This window comes from Triturus cristatus, chromosome 7 (genome assembly GCF_964204655.1).
Source record: "Triturus cristatus chromosome 7, aTriCri1.1, whole genome shotgun sequence".
NCBI lineage: Eukaryota > Metazoa > Chordata > Amphibia > Caudata > Salamandridae > Triturus > Triturus cristatus.
Window position 1 is genome coordinate 1,554,203,076 of NC_140590.1, and position 25,182 is coordinate 1,554,228,257.

General features: G+C 43.1%; 1 protein-coding gene across 1 annotated transcript in view; it reads left to right on the forward strand.

Annotated features, from left to right (window-relative positions):
- CDH22 (cadherin 22) overlaps positions 1-25,182 on the forward strand; it is a 1,590,820-nt gene that overhangs the window by 54,057 nt on the left and 1,511,581 nt on the right. The window lies entirely within an intron of this gene.

Consider the following 25,182-nt stretch of genomic DNA (forward strand, 5'->3'; position numbering starts at 1 on the left):
TTGGCAGGCAGCAGGCTGATGTCAGGCTTCGTGAGCCGCGCAGGGAATGAGACAAAGTTCATGGTCACAGATGCAGGCTCAGACTGGAGCTTTCAGAGGCAGAAGGCAAGAAGAGTTTGATGACAGAATCAGGGCCTACTTGCCTGGACTGTAAAATGGCATAAGTGAACCATATAAAGCCGGTGGCCTTTCATACTTAGGAATGGAATATCCGGCCTATTCATGGCTGATCTGACAGAGGACATGTTGACGGTGGACGCACATGTGTTTGCGTCTTCATAACTGGAACTGGAGGAAACATACATGTACTTGTGATTCATACATGGAACCGTTGGGGTCCAAGATAGGGGACATAACTGATCAGAAAAATCCTTATTTCCACATTCCCTCCTTGTCCCCTACTTGCCCGTTAAGAGATATCAATCTTCATCAATCCATTGATCTGTTCATATAGCATCATTTGTTCTTCTTTCTTCTTCCGTGATGAATGAAATCCTGGTGGTGGAATACACGATGTGGCACACAGACCACAGATCGCTGGTCCACATTGTAGACATAGACAGCAACTGAATAGTATGAGAAGGCCAATACCTAGGAAAGATAGGACCGTCCATCCAAAGGTAGATAATACACTCCAAAACCAACCGGACCAAGTCCAGGTGCCTGGGTTCTGGTGTATCTGGCTTACAATCTTATGAAGGCGAGTTATGGCTTTATATACAGATGGCGAATTTTCTGGTATGAAAATGCAACAGCTTGATCCGATGACCCTACAAGCTCCGCCCCTATCGGCCAGGATGACGTCAAGGACAAGACGATTTTGAAGCACAACAATCCGCATAGCAGACTGCTCTTCTGTTAAATTGCCTAAGGCGGAAATAGTTTCGTTCACTACTGCTTCAAGGGTTCTAGTTAATCTACGTATCAGCTTACTATTAGTAACGGTACCTATATAGGGAAAGAGACCTTTATTGAAATCTGTGTATTTTTCCCATGCTGTTTCAGTGTAATCGACTATTGGGAGATCTCTCCTTACTCTATTATATACTAAATGAGTATTTCTGTGATAATCAGGAGGAGCTAAGAAAACAGGTGGCAAAAGGAATCCAATATAGCAAGTACCATCCCAATCTAGAGGCAAACGTACATATGCCGTCTGACCACATATGAAATAGGAATGGCGGGAAGCTCTAAATGTAGACTTGCCTTGATCACTAAATTCTACTACAGTGGTGCATCTACTATGGCCCATATGTATGGAACCATTTTTTCTTACACATAGTTCACCCTTTACTGGAAATATTGACATAGCGGGCAAAATTGGAGTAGCTTCGGATTCGACATTTAGGATCATAAGATTAAGCGTAAAATTACCTAATCCATACACTTCATTTTCTAGATCAGTTCCTGTTCTCTGGGGAAGTCCCTCCTTGTTAGGGTAGCAGACCTTAAGCAAAACTAAGTTCAAATTTCCCCATACCCAGTTATCTTGATAAACTGCAGAATTCGAATCTAGAGAATTAATTAAACTAAACCATGCTCCACAGGAGCCATTGTGTGTGAACGGGTATGGAAAGAGAGGTAGAATTCCCTTATAATTCTGATAGGGAGGGAGTCGGCCACATATCCAACAATTTGTAGCATTGCTAACCTGATGGGAATGATGTAACATACTGATAAACGTGTTATTGCGCAGCGCAAATCTATAAGACAACTCAAGCGGAGGTAATTCACTAAAAGAATGTTCAGCAGTAATATTATAAACATGTCTAGAAATAGGATAATATATGTGCAACAATATACTTGCAGTAATTATTAAAAGACTTAAGAAAAACAAAATTAATAATGTCACTATGCAATGACTACGCAGTGATTTACAGTACGCCTGTCGTTTCAACATTTTTCGGGTGTGGTTTCTATTCAGGTCCAAGGGATACATGTCAGAGACAATTCAACCGCTTCACCTTGGAGAGGACTTAAACAATCAAATTGCTTGACTGATTGGACCTGAGCTTTAGTTTATAATGTTCGGAATTACTCTTTTCAACAAAAGGAAGTTTTGAGTCAATGGGTGAAGACACACAGGGTGTGGTATTCACATCTGATTGTAGTCCATGAAATTTCTTGATATGACTTGAATGTATCCAGCCTTTTCTGCCCTCGATCTTCACGGCTGTCCTTGTGGTGAGCAAGACAAGCTGCGGTGACTTCCACCTGGGTTCCAGCTGAGTCTTTCGATCAAAGTTCCTCACTAGGACCAGGTCCCCCGGAACTACGTCATGGGGTTTCACCTCAGTGTTGTCAGGAAAAGCTGCAGCTACCTGTGAACGACAAGATTGTAGTGCAGACATCAAGGAAGCCAAGTAATCTGTCAGCATATTACAGTTAATATCAGTTATTTTGCGTGGTATAGGCGTCCCCCACATATTTGGTGGTCTGCCGAAGATCACCTCATACGGGGATAGCCCTGTTCGAGAGTGTGCTACCATTCTTGTGTAAAAGAGTGCAACTGGTAATGCTACTACCCAGTCGACACCCTTCTCTCTGCATATTTTGGACAATCTAATTTTCAGGGTCTGATTATGTCTTTCTACGAGACCTGCTGCCTCGGGGTGTCGGACACAGTGGAATTTCCACTGATAGCCTAACAAAAGTGAAACGTGTTTCATTAATTCGGATGAGAACGGCTGGCCGTTATCTGAGTGAACAACACGTGGTAAACCGTATCGTGGGAAGAATTCTCGAACCAACTGTTTGGCAGTAGTCGGGGCAGTGTAATCTGAAACCGGGTATGCCTCCGTCCAACGGGAAAGAGCACAAACAACTACGAGAACATATTTGAATCCTCTACATCGTTCCATCTGGATATAATCCATCTGGAGGACTTCAAAAGGGTGATCAGGAGGCTGAAATCCACCCTGTTCTACGGGAACGCTTTTTCCTGGGTTGAACTGGCAACAGATCATACAGGTACGAACTTTTTGTTTGGCTGCTGCTCGTAAATGTTTATTGAACCAAATATGTTGAATGCTATCTAGCATAGCTTTTTCTCCTAGATGTGTGGGACTATGTACAGTGTTAATTATAACCTGGACCATTGAATCAGGAAGGAACCATACAGACTTTTCCTTCATCATCCATCCTTGATCCGTTTGAATCCCTCCTGATTCAGTCCATTTCTTTATTTCGTCTGGTGTAGCATGTGTCTGTATGTCAATTACGTCAAGAGTAGGATCTTTAACCGTCATACAATGTGTTGGCGTTGGGACTATTGTCTTTGTCATGTCGGATGTTTGAGTTTGAGCAGTCTGTTTAGCTGTTCTGTCAGCTAGATCATTGCCTTGAGAAATGATATCAGTAACTTTCGTATGAGCTGTACATTTCATAATTGATATTGCAGTGGGGAGATGTATCGCATCTAATAAGGCATGGATGAGGGGTCCGTGCTGAATGTGGGCACCGTGGGAAGTTAAATAACCTCTCTCTCGCCACAGCACGCCGAAGTCATGTACAACTCCGAATGCATAACGTGAATCAGTGTATATGTTGACTTTTTTATTTGTGGCTTGAATACAGGCTTGTGTCAGAGCGATGAGCTCTGCGGCTTGAGCTGACAAGGTATTTATGCAATTTGTTTCAATGATTTCAGTATCTGTTGTGACTGCGTAAGCGGCCACTAACTCTCCTGTACTTGTTCTCATACATGAACCATCTACATACAACGTCAGGTCTGGGTCTGACAATGGGACATCGGTTAAGTCTTGTCTGGGTTTCGTCGTGATTGTAATAACTTCAATACAGTCATGGGCTAGTGGGTCTGTTCCGATCACAGGTAAAAGTGTGGCAGGATTCAATGTGTTACAGCGTCTGATTTCTATATGTGGCTGAAACAATGTTAACTCGTATCCTGTAAGTCGCGCTATAGTCAAGTGTTGTGTTTGCGTTCTATTCACAAGAACCTCTACTGCATGTGGTACTTGAACTGTCAATGGATGTCCTAACACTATGGCATCGCTTTGTCTGATTGCCAAAGCTGTCGCTGCCACTGATTTCAGGCACGCAGGCAAAGCCTGAGCTACGGGATCTAATGTACTAGAAAAATAAGCACATGGTTTATGTGATCCGGCTTGTTCCTGTGTGAGTACTGACAAGGCAGTACCTTCGCGTTCTGTAACAAAGAGTGTAAACTGTTTACTGTAACATGGCGTTGCTAAAACAGGTGCTTGACATAAAGCTTTCTTTAGGCTTTCAAAAGCTTGTGTATGTTCCTGAGTCCAAGGGAGAACAGTCGATGTGGCTGCCTCCTGTGTTGTCAATTGAATGAGTGGTTTTGCTAGAAATGCATACTGAGGGATCCACTGCCTACAATATGAAGTGAGGCCTATGAAAGCCCGCACCTCCTTTTGTGTCTTGGGTATTGGCATGTTAGCTATTAACTGAATGCGGTCGGGTGTAAGCTGCCTTCCCTCCTTGGACAGCGAGTGTCCAAGATAAACAACTCGCTGGACACAGAATTGCAGCTTAGAAGGGGACACCTTGTGCCCCTTTTCGGCTAGAAATTGTAAAACTGTCAGTGATGCTTTCTCACATTCGGGTTCGCTTCTAGCGGTGATCAGCAGATCATCGACATATTGAAGCAAGGCAGTGTTAACTGGCATGTGGATACTGTCGAGTTCTCGTTTCAGTGCTTGGCTATAGATGCTGGGGCTTTCCGTAAATCCTTGAGGTGCGCGTGAGAATTTAAAGCTACGTCCATTTAAACTAAATCCGAACAAATATTGGCTTTCCGGATCTATTGGGACGCTGAAAAAAGCATTCTTGAGATCAATTACAGTAAAGAATGTTGCTTCGGAATCAATAGCTGTCAGTAATGATGAGATATCTGGGACCACAGGGAATTGTGGCACTATGCATTTGTTTAATTCGCGCAGATCAATAACCAATCGATATACTGGCGGGGCCTTCGGATCTGTTCGTTTAAGAATCGGAATTATCGGGGAATTACATACATTGGAGTCTGTTTCCACAACCACTCCTTGGGCAATGAGCTACACAATGATTTGCAGTAAAGCCACTACAGCATCTGGTGGTAACTTGTATTGTCGCATTCGTGGTAGTACCACTCCTGCCTTTAGTGTGACTCGATATGGTGTAATATTCATGCAACCAACGTCAGTAGGGCCTTGTGCCCATAGATGTATAGGTAAAGTCTGCAGTCGGGGATCCATGTCTCTAGACACATAGTGACCTTTAAAATCACATAAAAACAATCTTACTCCTTCCGGAGAACAACATATTATAGCTCCTAGAGCTTTCAGTGTTTTTATTCCTAACAAGTTTTCTGGACATGATTTAGTAAGCAATAAATCTGTAGTTCGGGTCAAAGGTCCTATCGTAAGTGGAAGAGGTTGTGACACTTCATTAACAATAGGTTTTCCTGAAAAACCAAGGGAAATATTCTGTGAGCCTGAGAGGGGTGCCCCTGGAACTTCACTACGTTTTATAGTTGTTCGACTATATTTTCTGTCTTGGCCTAATAATTCACTATGTACATAAGGTCCTTCTTGGTCTACAGGGACCTCGATAAGGGGTAAGTCAACTTCCCTCTCTAGGCTGGTTCATGCGTATCGCTGATAATCAGGATAGTCATACTGTGCGGTCTGGTACAGCTGTCGTGTCGTGGTTTGTGTGGCAGCAACAGGCAGCGCTGGTGCAGCCGGCACAAACTGTATAGACTGTGGTGGAGCTGGCATGGACTGTGCATGCTGCGGGGCTCCTTGTTCATTCTGATCCTGTCTAGGTGGCCGTGGTCTTTCTTTTGTATTACCTATGGCGATATTATGTTTCAAAACTGGACAATCGTGTACGTAATGACCTGGCTTTTTACAATAATTGCATGTCCCTTTTACAGGTCCTGTTGAATCACTGGAATGTGTCGTACCCTTTTTATGTCCTTCAGCTGGAACTGTCTGGGAAACTAGCATTTTCATTTTCGTGTCTTTCATACGTCTTTGTTCATGTTCTTGTTCCTCTCTAATTCTATTGTGATGGTACTGTAACATTTGTAACATTTGTGATGGGGTGTTACCTTGCCAGGTACTCTCGAATTTTAATACTCTGTTCTTCACTTGAGGCAAGGCATTTTCTACTAATTTTGTCACAAACAGATGTGGGTATGATTCCCTACTTGCTTTTATGCCACTATTTATACCAAAACATTTTTCAAATCTGGCATAGAAATCACTAGTGTCTTCATCTTGCTTCTGTTTACAGGCTGAAATTGTACCCCAATCTTCCTTTTTCGTAGTTAATAAACGTGGCAGTACCTGTACTAGTAAACCTGGTAGTGCTTTAGTTTTATCCCCAAGTCCTGCTCCTGCAGTTCGGGCTTTTTCTTCTGCTTCTAATGCTGACCATTCTATCTTTTGGTCTCCTACCTCCCACTCTTTTTCCCTGAGTTTTTCATAAATGCCAGCAGGCATCAATACCTTTAATATTGTCATAATGTCGGGATAGGTATACTCTCCCATGAGTAACATGTCTTTAATTTCTCGGTGAAAACCCGCTGGGTCTTTGTCATGACTGGGTACCACTTTCTTCATTTCTAACAATTCTATTTTCGATATGGGCGTATATACAAATACGCGTTTAAACTCATTGTCCTCGCCTTTTATTGGGTGCACTTCTCGTAAGGGATTCTGTCTGTCCATGTAATACGTGGTTCTTTCCTTAATGGGCAATGAGACATGTTCTGGGCATACAAAAAGAATGTACTGTTTTCTTGATTCTAGTATTTCTTTAATTAATTTAGTACCTGAACCTCTCCATCTATTCATGAGTAATTCAGTCAATATATCAGGCAAGGGACCAGGATCCGAATGCTGACTCTGATATAGTATAAGGAGTTGTTGAATCATATCAATCCCAGCTAAACGCTGTTCATCTGGGGTGAGATTCAAAAATGTGTGTGCTACTGTATCATCACCATACTTTCCGGGACTGGCAACCCAATGGACGGCTGACCTGGCTAATTCTTGTTCATCCATAGAATCGAGAAAATGATAACCCCTTCGTTCTCGGAGTAATTTGTCAGCTGCTTGGAATGAATGCTCGTTAGACCTTATATTAATTATAGGTGTTTGGAAATTCCTGTTATTATCTGGACATATCGGACGTATCGGGTCAATAAGACATCTAGTACTATTACAAGATCTTCCTCTACCTACATAGGCTATGGTGTCTGACTGTCCTGTGGGCAGTCCTGGTCCTTCCTCCTCGCCTTGTTCGAACTGGTCTACCGCTAATCTTTCTTCATGTAAACGTTTTATTTCTTTACGGATCTTTCGGCACATGGCTATTATACAATTTTGCTTATCATGTCTCCCTTCTGATATATTCTGGCTCCATCTGGTAAGAATTTGCATTGCTTCCGGGTCTACCCCCGGTCGGTCTTGATTTCTGATCACACAATTTATGAGGAAACGTAACAGTTCCCCCTGTATCTCCACTTTCTGGTATTCCATAGCTCTGTTAATACATTCAGAATCTCGCCCTGTTTGGACAAAATGGTATATATTATCTAGATGCGCAGTCATTCCTGGTAACTTCCCTAAATACACCGCGGCTCGCCTGATACGTAATGATGCCATGATCATTTCGTCCTCTTTGCCGGGCACAGGGTCATATCTACAATCTACAAGAAGTTCCTTAAGCGTACGGGCATTTATGAGTTTGGGGGTACGTGAATGTGCTGACTCTTGAAAGGTAAGTTTATTTATTCTGGGTGGCGTAGAAAAAATGTTGGTAGCACCTCCCGTAGCCCCATCTGGGGTATCGGGCGTGAAAGGATTCGTTGAACGTGATACAGCAACTATAGGTGTGGACACAGCTATAGAAGTAGCTGTAGGAACAGATGTAGAAACAGATGTGCTTGCCGGAACTTGTGTCAGGATTTGTTGCTGTAGAGGTACAGATACTGGATCTTGGCGTTGAACCTCCCTGGCAGGCGGTCTATGTGGGGCGGAATTAGCATACTCGGGAGCTGCGTCATCTAAATATGAGGAAAGAAAAACATCTTCTGCGGTTCTAGGATGCCCCTTAGGATGTACCTTTATTGGAAATAATGGGGGTGGCAAGTCTTTTGGTATCTCTGGAGTAGCCTTAGGTAATCCTTCGGCCAGAAGGGGATACATACCATTCATAAGGGCATTTCTTTGTCTGTCTACTTGTTCTGATTTCACTCGGGTACCTTCTTCAATTAATAGATTTTCTCGGACTTTATTTGAACTCTCTTTATTCTTCTCTTCCTGTCGGAGTGCTTTTTCTGTACGTCTATGAGATTCTTTACGCCATAACTCAATGGCGTCTTTCTGTGACTGTCTGACTTTCCTTTTCCATAACTCTTCCTCTACTTTCATGATGCACTCTGCATCCCAGGTCCCAGCTGCGGGCCACCTCTGACTTTCTGGTAATTCCTTGGTGTAGTCTACCCATAAATCAAGAAATAATATAGCGTCTAAGCCATGTTTATGATACATGAAGTACCCTGGAGTGTCCCTAGGAGGAATAGGAACGGCTTCTTCGAGTACCCCTTTTCTTGTTGTGATCTGCCTTAATTTCGAAAAGAGCGGCATATTGAAAACTGATCTGATACTTGATTTTGAACAAACTTAATACAGTAAACACAATAATGAACAGTCATTCATACCACAATATGCAGAACGTTTTTAAAACATTTAACATTTAACATTTAACTGAGCAACGATGATGATGACGATCTAAGGAAAACTTAATCACTAAACATAATACTCGACATTAACTGAATTATTCTGAATTTATATACTGATATACTAGATATACTGCTAAACAGTACAGATACACTGCTGAAACAGTGCAGACCGGATTTGTGTACCCAAACCCGTCTTGACCGGCACAACCTATGTGCACGTCAGAACGCCTCCCCAGTAATGGTACTCACCGGGTAGCTCGGAAACGGAAGGCCTCGGAAACTGAACTGAACTTGAACCGGACTGGACTCGACTCGAACACTTCGGAAACTGGACTCGACTCGGGACTTCGGAAACTGGTGGGCCTCTGTATACCTCGGATCTTGCTCTCTCAGCTAGGCTCTGGTCGGGATACTTCGCACTTCTCACCGCCTCGTCTGGGTGTTGATCGCAGCCTCAGTCGCCCCCGCTTGACCGGAGGGAGATACAGGAAATCCTGCTGGTACGCGTTATTGTCCGTCCAGCTGTGGCAGGAGACCGGGCCTGCAACGCACCGCCGGCGCGTGAGATGAGAAAGTGTCCCTGTTCGGGCGCCATTCATGTGGTAAATAATTTAATTACCGGGACTTAATTTGATACAGAAACATAATAAAATAGCTCAGTAAATAAGAGGCAGAATCCGTGGTATTAGAGGTTCGGAATGGGCTTTATTCCAATGGTCGATTATAATCGGTTGCTCCAAGTTCCATCACCACGAGGGTTCAGGAAGTGAAGTACATACGTTATTGACAATCAATTACTTTTATACAATAGGCATTACAGTAAAGCAAATACAAGAGGCGTAACAATTGATAGTGTGGATAATATATTCGTGCGTAGCAAAAATAGGCGTAACTGGGAGTGATGAAAAAACGTCATTAGATGTGATGTCATAATAGGGTGGTTCTATGAAAGAATTTCGCAATGTCAGCAGAAATACTTGGCAGGAATGCGCGCGCAGCAGCATGACGTGTAATTGACGTGCAACTAGGGGGTGAAGGGGACTTGACATTTAGCTCTACATGTGGCGACAGAAGTCTGGAGGGTCAAGTCAACCTAATCCCAAATCATATCTAACATCCCATGTTTAAAGAACTATGTTATCCAAAAGAGAGGTCTCTTCGAGTAGAATCTTATTCTATACTGACTATACTGACTGTTAGTGCGTGTACAAGCGTCTAAGTGTCTACACTAGATGCGAGGGCGGAAATCTTCCATAGCAATAGGGCTATGAATTACTTGCATAAAGACAGAGAAGCCGGGCCTTTGCTCGGTAGCTGGAAGAATGTTTACTTAAACTACTAGACAGGAATGCATCGGGCAGGGAACGGAGCAGATAATTTCGAAGGTGAAATACAGTTTTTGGCAGGCAGCAGGCTGATGTCAGGCTTCGTGAGCCGCGCAGGGAATGAGACAAAGTTCATGGTCACAGATGCAGGCTCAGACTGGAGCTTTCAGAGGCAGAAGGCAAGAAGAGTTTGATGACAGAATCAGGGCCTACTTGCCTGGACTGTAAAATGGCATAAGTGAACCATATAAAGCCGGTGGCCTTTCATACTTAGGAATGGAATATCCGGCCTATTCATGGCTGATCTGACAGAGGACATGTTGACGGTGGACGCACATGTGTTTGCGTCTTCATAACTGGAACTGGAGGAAACATACATGTACTTGTGATTCATACATGGAACCGTTGGGGTCCAAGATAGGGGACATAACTGATTAGAAAAATCCATATTTCCACAGTCTGGGTGTTGATCGCAGCCTCAGTCGCCCCCGCTTGACCGGAGGGAGATACAGGAAATCCTGCTGGTACGCGTTGTTGTCCGTCCAGCTGTGGCAGGAGACCGGGCCTGCAATGCACCGCCGGCGCGTGAGATGAGAAAGTGTCCCTATTCGGGCGCCATTCATGTGGTAAATAATTTAATTACCGGGACTTAATTTGATACAGAAACATAATAAAAATAGCTCAGTAAAATAAGAGGCAAAATCCGTGGTATTAGAGGTTCGGAATGGGCTTTATTCCAATGGACGATTCGAATCGGTGACTCCAAGTTCCATCACCACGGAGGTTCAGGAAGTGAAGTACATACTTTATTGATAGGTAATCACTTTTATACAATAGGCATTACAATGAAGCAAATGCAGGAGGCGTAACAATTGATAGTGAAGAAAAAACATACATACGTAGCAAAAGTAGGCGTAACTGGGTGTAACTAAAGAACGTCATCAGGTGTGATGTCATAATAGGGTGGTTCCATGAAAGAATTTCGCAATGTCAGCAGAAATACTTGGCAGAAATACGCGCGCAGCAGCATGACGTGTGATTGACGTGCAACTAGGGGGTGAAGGGGACTTGACATTTAGCTCTACATGTGGCGACAGAAGTCTGGAGGGTCAAGTCAACCTAATCCCAAATCATATCTAACATCCTATGTTTAAAGAACTATGTTATCCAAAAGAGAGGTCTCTTAGAGTAGAATCTTATTCTATACTGACTATACTGACTGTTAGTGCGTGTACAAGCGTCTAAGTGTCTACACTAGATGCGAGGGCAGAAGTCTTCCATAATAATAGGGCTATGAATTACTTGCATAAAGACAGAGAAGCCGGGCCTTTGCTCGGTAGCTGGAAGAATGTTTACTTAAACTACTAGACAGGAATGCATTGGGCAGGGAGCGGAGCAGATAATTTCGAAGGTGAAATACAGTTTTTGGCAGGCAACAGGCTGATGTCAGGCATCGAGAGCCGCGCAGGGAATGAGACAAAGTTCATGGTCACAGATGCAGGCTCAGACTGGAGTTTTCAGAGGCAGAAGGAAAGAAAAGCTTGATGACAGAATCAGGGCCTACTTGCCTGGACTGTAAAATGGCATCAGTGAACCATATAAAGCCGGTGGCCTTTCATACTTAGGAATGGAATATCCGGCCTATTCATGGCGGATCTGAAAGAGGACATGTTGACGGTGGACGCACATGTGTTTGCGTCTTCATAACTGGAACTGGAGGAAACATACATGTACTTGTGATTCATACATGAAACCGTTGGGGTCCAAGATAGGGGACATAACTGATCAGAAAAATCCATATTTCCACATGACCCTGATCCACCTTTCCTCGAATATAGTCCGTCACCATAGTGAGTGCTGACTCAGTGCTGTGACACTTCCTAAAACCATGCTGGGAGTCATCCAGATATCCAGAAAGATCTAGAAAGGCCGACAAATGCACATTAAGATGGAGTTCTAGCATTTCGCCGGTGCTGGAAGCAAAGATATCGGACGAAGGTTCTTAAGCGTTTCCGGATCCAGGGTGGGCTTTTTAAGCAAGGGCTTCACAATTGCCTTTTTCCAGACCGCCGGAAAGACTCCCTGTGTTAACGCACTATTCATCACCTCCATCAGAGGGGGTGCTAAGGTATCCTTACATGCTTTCAGCTTTCAGCAGTATATCCCATCTGTCCTTCTTCCATTTCTTTAGTTTGCAACCAGGCCTGGGGAACTGTCCAAGCCCATCGCACATCCTTCTCTCCTTCATAAATACAGCAACATCTTGAACCAGGCCAGGTGGTGAGTTATTGGTAACCAAACACTCATGATAAATGCTTTTCTCCTTTCCCCAACCAGCATCTGAAGCATCCTCTTGTGGGTTTGGCCAGGCTTTTGGTTTCAAAAGGAGTGGGAGCACTTTTTCATGTTATTAACAATTAGCAGCCCTGGTAATTACAAAGGCGAAATTTGTTAAATTTCTTAAGTTCACATTACCCAAGAAAATCTTAAATTTGTCTATTAAGTGATTTTGTATCAATTTATTTATCTGACCATGCGTCTCCTAATAAAATAAATCCACAGGAGCCCATTGGGGCAGCGCTTCACACATAAATGTCTCACAGAAAGAAATTTTCTGGTCGAATCAGCCTTCTGCTGGTATCTTGCAAGACTTTTGTTTAATGCTGAGTATGTACTCGGTTACAAAGCGATGCAAGGTACAGCCAAACCACCTTTCATTATGAGTGTAATTTCGTAAAAATGTAATGGAATTTGGTGAAATTTAATGAGAAAAATGCACTTGGTTTTATCCATACCTAGAAACCAACAGCTGGGTGGAAGTCAGCCATGGCTGCCCTGGAGAATTCAAAGTCTCCCGGTGGCCGCCAGCCGGAGTGTGAGATAGGAGCGAAATAGTGGCAAGCGATAGACCAATATCGCTGGAGGCTCTTCCTAAGTCGCCCCTATCACAGAGGGAGTCTATTGGTATTGTCCATTCTCTCCTAGTTAAGATCCATTTTGAATGAAAACAGGGGGCTGGAAGCTGGATTTGGCATATAATACAGCATATAATACAATATAACACATAATTTGCAAATAATACTGCATAAAATTGCTGTACCTCATCATATGATCATGCACCTGGCATGTCGTTGCGGAATTTGGACAGATATGTATGAAACTCATTTGAATGGCAACACTTTGCAACTACTATAAAAGGGTGCATTTCAAAATACTTAAAGATATTATTTTATCTGGAAGGGGATTTGTAAGAAATATTCTGTTGGTTTTGATCAACAAAGATACCCCCATATGGGACAATCCTGCTTTTCCCATTATTTCTCGAGATCCAACCTGTAGAGTCTGGGTAGATTGCAAAATTATAACAATTGGTCAATTATTTGCTCCGAATTGCTTTAGGTCTTTTTTGGACTTACAAGATGCCTTTGTACTCCCCCGTCAATCTTTCTTCAAATATCTTCAACTGAGGGACTATACGTGGACGAGCAGCAAGCATTCAATGGTCATCGACTGCTCAGAGTTCTCTTCATGCTATTTTAAGCCTGGCATTAAACCTACTATAAGTATGATGTATCAGGCATTTTTGCAGTTTGCTATAGAAGACACTCCATTATTAGTATCAAAATGGAGCAGACTCCTCTCGTCTGAGGTATCGGTTGGAGACATTGAAATGGCCTTAGATCTGCTGGACCACTCCGTACACTCAGTTAATATTAAACTAAAACAGTGGCGGATGCTGTGTCTTTTATACTATACCCCAGATGTAATCTTAAAATGGGGAGCAACTGGCCTTACAGATAGGACAGATAGAACAAGATGTCCTAATTGCAATCCTTTTGCTGCTGATGTCCTGCACATGTTCGCACTTTGCCCCTCTTTACAAATATTCTGGGAAGGGATGATGAGATGTCTGTCACTAACTCTGGGCTTTTCTGTACAATTATCTGTTAAGGAGAAAATGATGGGTATTAAGTATGAACTCAAGGGGGGGTCTCAGAAATTAATTACAATTATGCTGGTATCTGCCTGACTTGGGGCCCTATTACGATGCTGTTCAGAAAGGCCCCGAACAGGATTCAGATTCGGCGAATCCGATTTGGAAGCCTTGATTCCAACCGAATCGTACACATTTCCAAACAACCGATTTTGATGCCGGGAAACAGTTTGGGCTGTCTGATTCGGTTCCAAAAGGCATTCGGACAGCCCAAGTCTTTCGGAGCCGATTTCTGAGCGAGCCATTACGATGACTGATTCAGAGAGCTGTTCCGATTCGGTCTGCCCGACATGAAACGGCTGTCGGAATTTGTCTTTGGGGACCCGTTGCAGGCCCCCTTAGCCCAGAGGCATCCGAATGGGGGGCGTAGGGGTACCAAAGGGACCCCTCTTTTCAACAATGCACAATGTGGCAAGGACCATTGGGTGCCCGCCACAGGGTGCAAGGTTTTCCCCAACCAACCCTTTCTTCAATGGGAGCCTGCGTTCTTGTTCGGAACACAGGCTCCCACTGAAGTCAATGCGAGTCTGACGGAAAGATATTGGGAAGCATTCTAATCGGTCGTTCGGACTCGTAGAACCCGATTCGTTCGGAAACGATTACGAGACCGATTCATTCCGGACAGTTTCCGAACGATATAGTACTCGGCCCCTTTGTATTGCTAGGGCATGGATCTCAGGGAATGCTCCTAAAGATTCGGAATGGCGTTTCCTTATCTATTAGATATAGGAATGAGAGCTTGCTTTGGCTTTAGCAAGGGGCCCCTCCTTGCTGCTAAAGTTTGATAATATCTGGAAAAATGTTAGATGGGATTTTATTAATGTTGATAATGATTAATTGGATATTGAAATGGTCTAACGTTCTATTTTATATATGTTAATATCCCTGTAATGTAATATAATCTACTCTTGGTCAGTCTATTCATTTACCTATGAATTTATTGTGAATTAATGAATGAATTAGTCAATGATAACTGCGCCTACTCAGACTTCTTTTCTTTGATGTTTACCCTGTATGAATTGCTTTTATTTGTCTTACAATATGACCAGAAAAAATTAAATAAAAAATATGTTTAAAAAAAATAAATGGCAACACATTGCATGCGAGTTTTTCTGGGACTGTGAGGGTGTACTTAGCATAACATGGCTGTACCATTGGCAGATAAAACAGTAACAGGACGGCTGGCTTTACCTTATCATAAGAGGCTGTGCCAGGCATGTGTACTTAGTACCTGGGCATGTGAGGTATAAGGCTGCATCTGGCATATGAGCCTATCGTACAATGCTCGTACGTCACGTATGGAGGCATCACCCAGGCGTGTGATCATATCAGTGTTTACCTGGGCACGTGATGGGAGTACATGAGCACAGAAAACTGTGCTGGACATGTGAGGGCAGCAAATGAACATGTAAAGCTGCACTATGTGCATTTCAGCGAGGCGTTGGGTATGTGAGTGCATAGGATCCATAGGGGTGGCTTGCGCTGTGCATCTAATGCTGCGCCCTAGACCTAACCACACGCAGGGAGCTCTGCCTGGGTACTGAGGTCCTATTTAAAGTTATAGTGACTCTAGCTGGGCATTTGAGACCAAACCTGCTATAAGATGGCAGACATTGAACAGATGAGGCCGTATATGGTTAACAACAGTTGTGCATGCCAAGTAATCAGGTCCACTAGGATTATGTGGCAGAGGAGAAAATTATGCAGCAAGGTGGACTTAATTCTGCAGCAACAAAAAGCAAATTATGCAGCGAAATCAGGCACCCTTTTGTGATAGCATTAATTCATTATATGTCTAGATATAGGTTTCATCTCATTAGCACCGGTTTCACACCCAAAGATAGCAATATGCAACGAAAAACAGAGCATCACGTGGCACTGCATTTGTAGTTAACTTTTGATCCATTTGAGCTCAAATGCATTTTTTTGTGTTAAAATCTGCAGATTATGTAGCACATAAGGGATTACGTGCAAATACGGAAAATACATTATTATAAAACAAAAATGGCCGCTAAATCACATAATTCCAGTGGCCTTGCATATAATAGGTGCACATCAGTATAAGAGGTTGGACTATGGATTTCATCTGTTGCTGGTCATAGGGAGTACTAACATTGGTGCATAATTACTTTGGCTGTGCATAAAATGACTCTACCTGTCCCCACGAAATGACAGCAGGCATATGTTGATAACACCCTTGTTATACCCAGCATATAAGACTGTAGGTGACATACAGTAGATGTAGTAGGCCCACAATGACTGTCCCTAGCAGTGATGCTTAACCCAGACATGTGTGGCCTCACCTGGGCATGTGCTGATCAAAGATGGGCACATAGGTTGCTCCTGCCATCTGATGGCAGTACCTTGTCATTCAAAGGGACGTGAGACTTGTAAAAGACTCGTTGTAGCTGCTCGTCGGCATGCAGGGCTGTACCCGAGCATATGATGACAGTGGTTAAGATTAGTATACAGCATTGGCAAAGTTGGACATATTGTTTGGTTAATATTTGTTCTCTTTTGTAGTTATTTATAGCAAGAACTAGCAGATTGGCACCTAAGCGCTTTACAAGAGCACTAGAGTATGTTAGGTCATTTTTTTGGCTCAGAACCACAGGATGCTGGCCGATGCCGAGAATCGAACCTGGTGCGCAGTCCAAAAGTAGGCAGCTCTGACTGTTAAGCCACACCCCCTTCTCCTCCATTACCTTTAATAGGTTCTTATCTTTGCGACTACGTTATTAAACAAATTGTTGCACCCCTTTTATGTTTTAAATGCACGTTGATCCATACAGGGCTTTCCCTGCTGGCTCACACCAAATGAAAGTCACAGGGGCATATTATCAAGCCCAAGCGATAATTATCGCTGAGCGCGCTTAGCACGCTTTTAATTATCGCCGGCTATCTCTGGAATATATCGCCAAGCTAGAGCTGTATTATCAACGCTTAGCGCCATGACGATATATTTCAGCGATAGCGGGGTTTTCCATGGAACATCGCTAGTTTTCCAGCGATGTTCCATTTAAACCGGCGATAAGCATGATGATAGGCCCTGTGGCCTTAGCCCCACCATCCACCTCCCATGTTAGGTATTCCTTAGTCTCGTCTGAGTTAAGGCAGAGTTAGCGCGATTTAAATTATCGCTACGCCTCGTTGTTAATACCGCAAAGCTGCCTTTGCGATATTTTCCCATGTTGTTTTCACAGCCACGCCTACTTTGTATCTCATTATCGATGTGAGGTGAGGCGAGGCGTGTGAAAAACGGGAGCTAAGTCAAGGAAACATGCGCTAGCGTGTCCTTGTAAATAATGCCATATAATTATCGCCGCTTTGCGCCCGAAAAACGGACGCTAAAGGGGTAATAATTGTATCGCCGGCCCTTGGTAATATGCCCCACAATTTCCTTTCATCCTTAATATCTTCCTCACATCAGGTGAGCTGAAACACGTCCTTTCCGCAGAGAGTTATACAGGCCGCCACCTCACACTTGCTACCTGAGGCCTCACTTCGAGGCGCCACCCAGCATCATTTCTCAATCCAATGTAAATGCTCTAATTATAAAGTCAGCTCTGCCAAGAGTTTTCCATTTGTCAATTATATTCCTTAACTCTTCATAAAGGCGCCAACTATCTCTGGATCTACACAATTTACATATTTGAAATGTGTGTTTATGCAAATAGAGGGAGATAAAGACCTGTTTTTATTCGTATACGGAATGCAGGGAAACATACATCTTTAAAAATAATGTGTGTGTATAAATAGAGCATAATGTGAGTGTGCAGACAGACTGCCTGCTTGTGTGTGACTGCAGCAACTCCCCCAAAGGCCCTCTTGCTTATTAGTGTTAAAGCAGATTTTTTACTGCCCATCTTTACAGGCATTTATATTTTTCCCTGTTGTTTTGCAGTCCAGACTAGTCTTAGAATCCACTACTGTGTGTTTGTCATAGCCATGCAGTAGGGGAGGACCTAATTATGTGGCAGAGTTGACTACATTATGCGGCAAGCAGAGGCAAATTAAGAGTCATAATATGGTACATTTTGTGATAGTATTACTTCACAATTTTGTAACCTTTCCACTTTTTTAACACTGTCTGGGCATTGATTTGTCCTCATTAAGGCCAGTTTTCCACTCAAATATAGCTCTAAGCAACAGAAAGGTGGCCAATCAACCTTTTCAAGGGACATCCACTGTTCTGCAACATGCGTCACCATGTTTTTTAGTAACTTTTGATCCGTTTGTGCTGAAAATATTTTTTTTGTTCAAAGCTGCAGACTGTGCAGCAGATGATGGATTATGTGGCAATTCCATAACTCCAGGGGCCCTGGTTATATCACTGTTCGCAGCTATGAAAAGAGTAATTTTACAAGCTGGAAGTGACATTGTAGTGCAGAATTCGCTGATAATGTCTTGAGAATGGAAAATATTGAGGTTTCAACAAGCAAATATGAAGGAGATTGTGAGTCTGTGAGTGTATGAGTGCATGAAAATGTGTTAGTTTAAAAGTGAGTGTACAATTGCTGGCTCAAATGTGGGTATGTGGATGAAGGAAGGTGCATATATGCCGATGCGAGTATGCTCCCGCTGTGAATCTGAGTGGGCTGTGTGTTATTGTCCGAGTGTGAGTGCATGAGTATATAAGCAGGTGTGTGAGTGACTGTATGAATTTGTGATCGCCTAAATAAGTGATTATGCAAGTTTGTGTGCTCAAGTGCATCTAAGGACAACTGTGAGTGTTTTATCATCTTTAATTGGATTGTAAGTGCTTGAGAGCCTGTGCGCCAGTGGATGAGCCCAGGAGAGCATGATTACATGTCTGAAAATGTGCATTAGTGTATGAGTGAGTGCGCTTATGAGTGCTAGTGTGCAAATGAGAGTCTTGTGAAAGGCACTGTGCGAGCCGGTACGTGTGACCGTGCGGGTGATGCCTATACTCTTTATCACTTGGTCACCAGCATCAACATAAAGGGGGAGGTGTGACCTAACTACTTCCTGACGACTTTGGAACTAGGTAACCAGGCTCTAGTCGTGGCACTGGCTCAACATCTTGTGATTCTGGGCAAATCACATTAGCTTGCTGTTCCAAAAAACACCTTGTATAATGCAATTGGAAGTTCATGTAAGGTTCTCTAATGCCATTGGTCAAAGTTTGTGCTTCATAGACCTGGAAATAAATAAATAAATAAAACCAAACCGAACAATGAGATACCTCCCTTGAGACCGGCAGTTGGAGACGACGACTGATTCATCAATATTTTTCCAGATTTTATATAATCTCAGATAGTGCTTTTGAGATTTATTCTATTTTTGTTCTGTAAACATATAAGTCCTAAATAGTAGTTAGAAGAATATTTATTCCTTTATTTCTTTAAGGACGGTGCATACATTAGGGGTGGGTGGAAAGCGTGGAATTTGACTCAATGGGATTCCGCTGACTTACATAAAAACCCAGTGAGATTCTGCAGAGTTCCGCCAATGGGCTTAAAGAGGTACGTGGTGCTGCACGGGCCATGATTTAGCCCTGGGGGCGTGTTCTGTGCTGAAAAATCAGCGTGAATGGCACTGCACGGCATTCCAGAGAGTGCAGCTACTTGAGTTGATTTTGATGTCACTGGAGTAGATTTTTTTTACTCAAGCAAACTTCCGAACGCGAAGTAATGCGGCCGTCTACGACTGCCCTCGTAAGAACATTTTCACCGGATATCCTCTTACTGACCAGAAATCTCCCTCGCCAACTTACTGTTCTGGAAGTGCACAACAGAAAAAATTCCGCCACACGGTGATTGACAGCATTTGGCTAGAACTCCGCATTACAAGAGTAACACAACGTCACCAACATTCCATCAATTCCGCCGGCAGAATGGAATATTTCACCCACCCCTGGCATAAATATTACCAACCATTATTGAAAGTATAGGTGTAATTCAGACATTTTTCAAGATATATTTTTGGTATCAAAAGCCATCCCTTTGTGAAATTGAGCTGTAACAGTGAGTTGTGTGGTGTCCTGTATGTGTGGCCACTGCTGTGCGCATCACTATCTTCATAAGTCGCATGCTCGACTGGCCAGTTAAAGTCACTCTGACACAGCACAGTGACATAAATCACTCTGGGCGAGCCTGGCATCTGCATCTGCACACAAGACACCCTTTGTGCATGCTGATCAGCGAGGCAGGACACTAAAAGAAATTGCCCCCTTTTGTCCTGATCAGCAACTGTGTGTCAAATGCTCTTTTATTTCCATTTTAAATGGAAATTCACTGTGCTGCGTAGTTTATTGTAATGCACTGAGAGTCACAAGCGGGGGTGATTGAGTACAGTGACTGGAGTCCAGTAGGAGGGTGGACTAGAGGGGGGGAGTGAATTTACTTAGTAGCACTATAGACATCTATCTATATCTATCTATCTATCTATCTATCTATCTATCTATCTATCTATCTATCTATCTATCTATCTATCTATCTATCTATCTATCTATCTATCTATCCATCCATCCATCCATCCATCCATCCATCCATCCATCCATCCATCCATCCATCCATCCATCCATCCATCCATCTCTCTATCTATCTATCTATCTATCTATCTATCTATCTATCTATCTATCTATCTATCTATCTATCTATCTATCTATCTATCTATCTATATGTATATATATATATAGATATAGATATAGATATTTATATATATATACTTATATATATATCTATATTGATTGTATTTTTTCATAAATGAGTTAGTATCCATAACCTGTTATATTAAGTACCAAAACAAGCATACAAGCATATGCTATGTTAAATGTTCATCATAAGTGCTTGAATAAACTAGCGATAAATAAATAAACAAATAAACAAACAATGAAATAAATAAATAGATGCACAAACACACACACAAATGAATACATTTATACTAATGACGCCAGTATTCGTGCATTAGCCACATTATGGTGCCAGTAATACTATTTCCACTGAGGTATTCTAGCAATAATCAAGACCCTACCTTTGTTGTAATGTTCACCTCCATATCTATGGTGCAGTGACTCATGCTCTGCCTGTGCCCAGCAGAGTGAATGCCCTATGCCACATGCGATGTTTACTGTGCCAGTGTCTTGTCCCTTGTTTGTGCGGTTGTACGTGTAATCATGCCCCCAATGGGCACCCATTTCCCTTTATATTCCAGCATTATGCCCTTGAACACAGTTAAAATGCCCTGGCAGTGTTCCCAGTGGCATTGATGTCTGCATTCTCCTCCAGCAGTCTCTATCCTGCAATGCTTTCTTCGTTTCTATTAACCTTAAATAATTGCAGAACACAAAACAACTTGTTTGCTTTTCATACTCTGTGGATCAAACATTAAACAGAAATTTATTTCAGGCATTGTGACATTTTTCATGGCAGACTACAAAAAGCTTATGGCAAACCAAGCAGATTATTTTCATGTGACACACAGATAATTTGCAGGTAGGGTGGATGGATAGAGAGGGGTCGAAGCGACCATGCTGTGTAAGATCAGATGGAAGTATACTAGTAGGCGCCTTTGGCTGATATAAAATAAGTTTGTTATTGCAAATTAAGGAGAATTTAATCAAATTCCGTTTTTAGTCAAATTTGCGACCCTTGCTTTCATCGGTTGGATGCACTTTCCCACATATTGATTTTTCTTGGCCTTTCCTCTCCCTGCTCTGTGAGACTCTTATATTGTAATCTGACTGTTTTACATATGTGTGCTAGCTGCTTTGGTTGTTAGTTGTGGCCTAGTGCTTCCCTTGCTCCAAAATGGGTTAATTAATGCACAGCTTCTATAGACATGGGGCCTAGGACATGCAGATGCAATATCTTTGCAGCCTGTCACTACATTCAAAGAGTGCATGGTGCCACAGTACGTGTGTGTGTGAGCATAGCTCACTGAATACATACATAGTGCCTCCTTTGATTTGGATGGTTTACTGGTGTTGATTACGTGCATTATTTTCCCAAATTGGACTCCAAGAAACCTAGTTTTTCATTATTGTAACATTTGTATTAATAATTTACTAACCTAGGCTAAACTTATACATAAAAGTATAAGATTAGGTTAAAAAAGCAGTGGTAGACAGTGCTTAATTTGTGTGGGTGACTGCAGGTAGTGGACAGGAGCTACCATTTTGGGAGGTTTGCTTATTTTTCATCATCAGGCGTTGATACAGAACAAAAGAGAGAAAAGTGGAGGTTCAGAAACATAGGAAATGGGTGACACAGGGAGAAAGAAGGAATGAAAAAGAACTTGCATGAGTGGTATAAAGAGACTGGAAATGTAGGGTGGTGGAAGAAAGATGCATGAATTGGAACTAGAACTAGGCAACTTTGGTAATATACAGCAGGGCCCTAAGAAAATATCTGGGCTACTGCATTAATCATTATTTATTTATGTATTTTTATACAAATTAGTTATTGAGAGAAGATGAGAAGTAAAAAGAGAAAAACCAAACTGGGAGTCTGTGACATACCCTACTCAGTGCCTGAATTCCTCCTTTTCTCTATAACTCAGTGGTGTAGCAAGGGCGCTAGAGGTCATAATGCAAGCAAGGAAAAGGTCCCTGTGCACACCGTTTGCCAAGTTAAATGCAATAATAATTGAGGTGCGTGAGGCCCAATTAATTGCCGGGCACTAGTGCCACTGCACATGCTGCACCATTGAGAACTATGCTGCCGCCCCATCTCTGACCATTTGTTGCTTCTGAAAGGAGGAGACAGGGGCTCCTAGCTGTGTTTGAGCCAGCCGCGGCCCGTGCAGGTAAGAGCGGTGAGGCCGGTGTGCACAGGTGCCTTTTCATTGCTTGCATTAGGACCTCTAGCGCCCTTGCTACACCACTGAGTTATACAGAAAAGGAGCAAATCAGGCACTGAGTAGAGTATGTCACAGACTCCCAGTTTGGTTTTTCTCTGGTTACTTCTCATCTTCTCTCAAGATTTCCACAGACGAGGGAATTTCCCCTCGTCATCGTCCGTCGAAATCCCCCTTCCCCCGCCCAGCCCTACTGCCCCACCGCTCTTACCTGCACGGGCCCGGCAGGTTTGAGCTACTCCCTACTTTATTACTCCACGCATGATACATGCATTGACCGGTAGAGCAGAAATGCATGTGTGATGAGCTAAACTCACAAGAAATCTAGTAAATTAGGTTTGGGGCAGTGATAGGAGCTGTGCGCCTAGGGTTGATATATGCACTATTTTGCAGTACTTGGCTATCATTTAGCAACCATATGCATTGGAGGAATTGTACTCATAGTTCGCAGCAATAGGAAAACAGCATTAACACAACTGGAAACAAACATAATTGTAACTGGAATGCGAAAGGATTTAGGATGCTGCACTGAAACAGCTTATATGTGTATATAAGCTCGTGCTGCTCTGCCTTACAGTGTACAGCTTCACTGCATACAGGGCTGGACTGGCCGTAGCGGGCACCGGGCATTTCCCCAGTGGGCCACCAGGGCAGGGGCCTATTTTAGGCCCCTGCGGGCCGTTTTTGTTACAGTGCCATTTTCGGTCCCTGTAACAAAATCCGGCCTTGGCAAAGAGCTCGGCCGCACCCCCAACCCCCCAGGGGGCCCGGCAAGCTCTTTGCCCGGGCCGGTTTTGGTTCCCAGTCTAGCTCTGACTGCATAGGTGCGAAGCTTGCACTGTTTGTGCTTGTGATGAGCATCTGCGATATACACTGTGTGTGTCTGTGTGTGCGTGCGCATGTGTGTGTATGCGCACACACTAGTGTTTAATTTGAGCCAGAGGTTTCACTTAATTTTCAACACCAGCACTTCTAACAGTCTGCCACATGGTGGCGCTGATTGTCTAATTTAGAAATGAGCACAACAGTTGTTTATCAATTCAACATTCATTAAAAATTACTAATACCTGCCCATGCCATTCTTATAGCTTTGGGGGCATGAAATAGTCGGAATTGTCACACTTGTAGGAGTGTGTGGTTTGCAGTTGTCCTGGTATTCTCTTTGACAGTGCTGGTGAGTGCTGGCACTTATTTGTTTTGCAAATTAAGCACTTTTGTGTGTGCTTGTGTGGACGGTGCTCTCCTGCGTCTTGTTTAATATCTGTGCTGTCTTTGAGGGCCTGTGAGTGAAGATTGCAATTTTTGTGTTTGTTCATATGTCTGTTGTACAAAAGTAGGTTGTTCTGCCTGATTTGGGATGTTTTTAAAGCTTGCACTGCTTCTGTCAGTGCTGTAGATTGCTATTTGCTGGAAGGAAGCCTGTTGCAATACTGAAGTTGCTTAAATTGCACTTTTAATGATGAAACATGTCACTACTGGAGCCTGTCATGTGTGTGGTACAGGTGCATACTGCTTTTGCCTCTGCTTCCCAATGCTGCATGTGTGAACGACAGTGTACAATTTCTGCCTGTGTTCTTTCTGTTTTCTGTGTGGGAAACTGGCACGTCTGCTGTCTGTTCTGGACCATATGTGTATTTGTCTGTGTGTGTGCACGTGTGCTGTGACTGTGGAATATGATTGCACTGCTGAAACCTGTCCTGCATGCAATGACCCTTGCCTTGCTAGTTGTCATGCTCTGCTAATTCTGTGTGAGGGAAGCTTGACCGACTGCGGATCACACTCTACACTTGTACAAGTGGGCTTCGCATGGGGCGGCTGGCATTGGCTATAGCCCTGGTGTGATGGCCAGAAGTGTCTTCAAACGGGATGGAATGTTTTTTGATAGTACAGGATGCAGAAATGTTAAAGGGATTAGGGGATCTGCAGAAGACAGAGGCTGGATTTTTGTGGGGTGACCTAAGTGCCAACGGGGGCTGACTGGGTATTACTGAGGGACAGGAATGTCCTGGAAACAAGAGCATTGTTTTACTTTGGACTTGGTGTTTTTCTGGAGGGAATCAAAAGGGGAACTGATGGTTTGTCGCTCATCATTTTTAGGTCTCACTTAAGAAGGTGCATGCATATTTAATTTGCTGATGGAGGCCTAGAGGTCACCCATTCTTTAAACTTGATTGGCTTCATTTTCTCATTTCCATGCTTCTCTTTGGTCAGCACTTGCCAGCTTCACTTCCTCTTCATGTGTTTTCCCCTCCCCTGGAGCATGGCCAAAGTATTACTTCCTTGACCATTGTCCTTCCAATACTTATGCTTTTGGA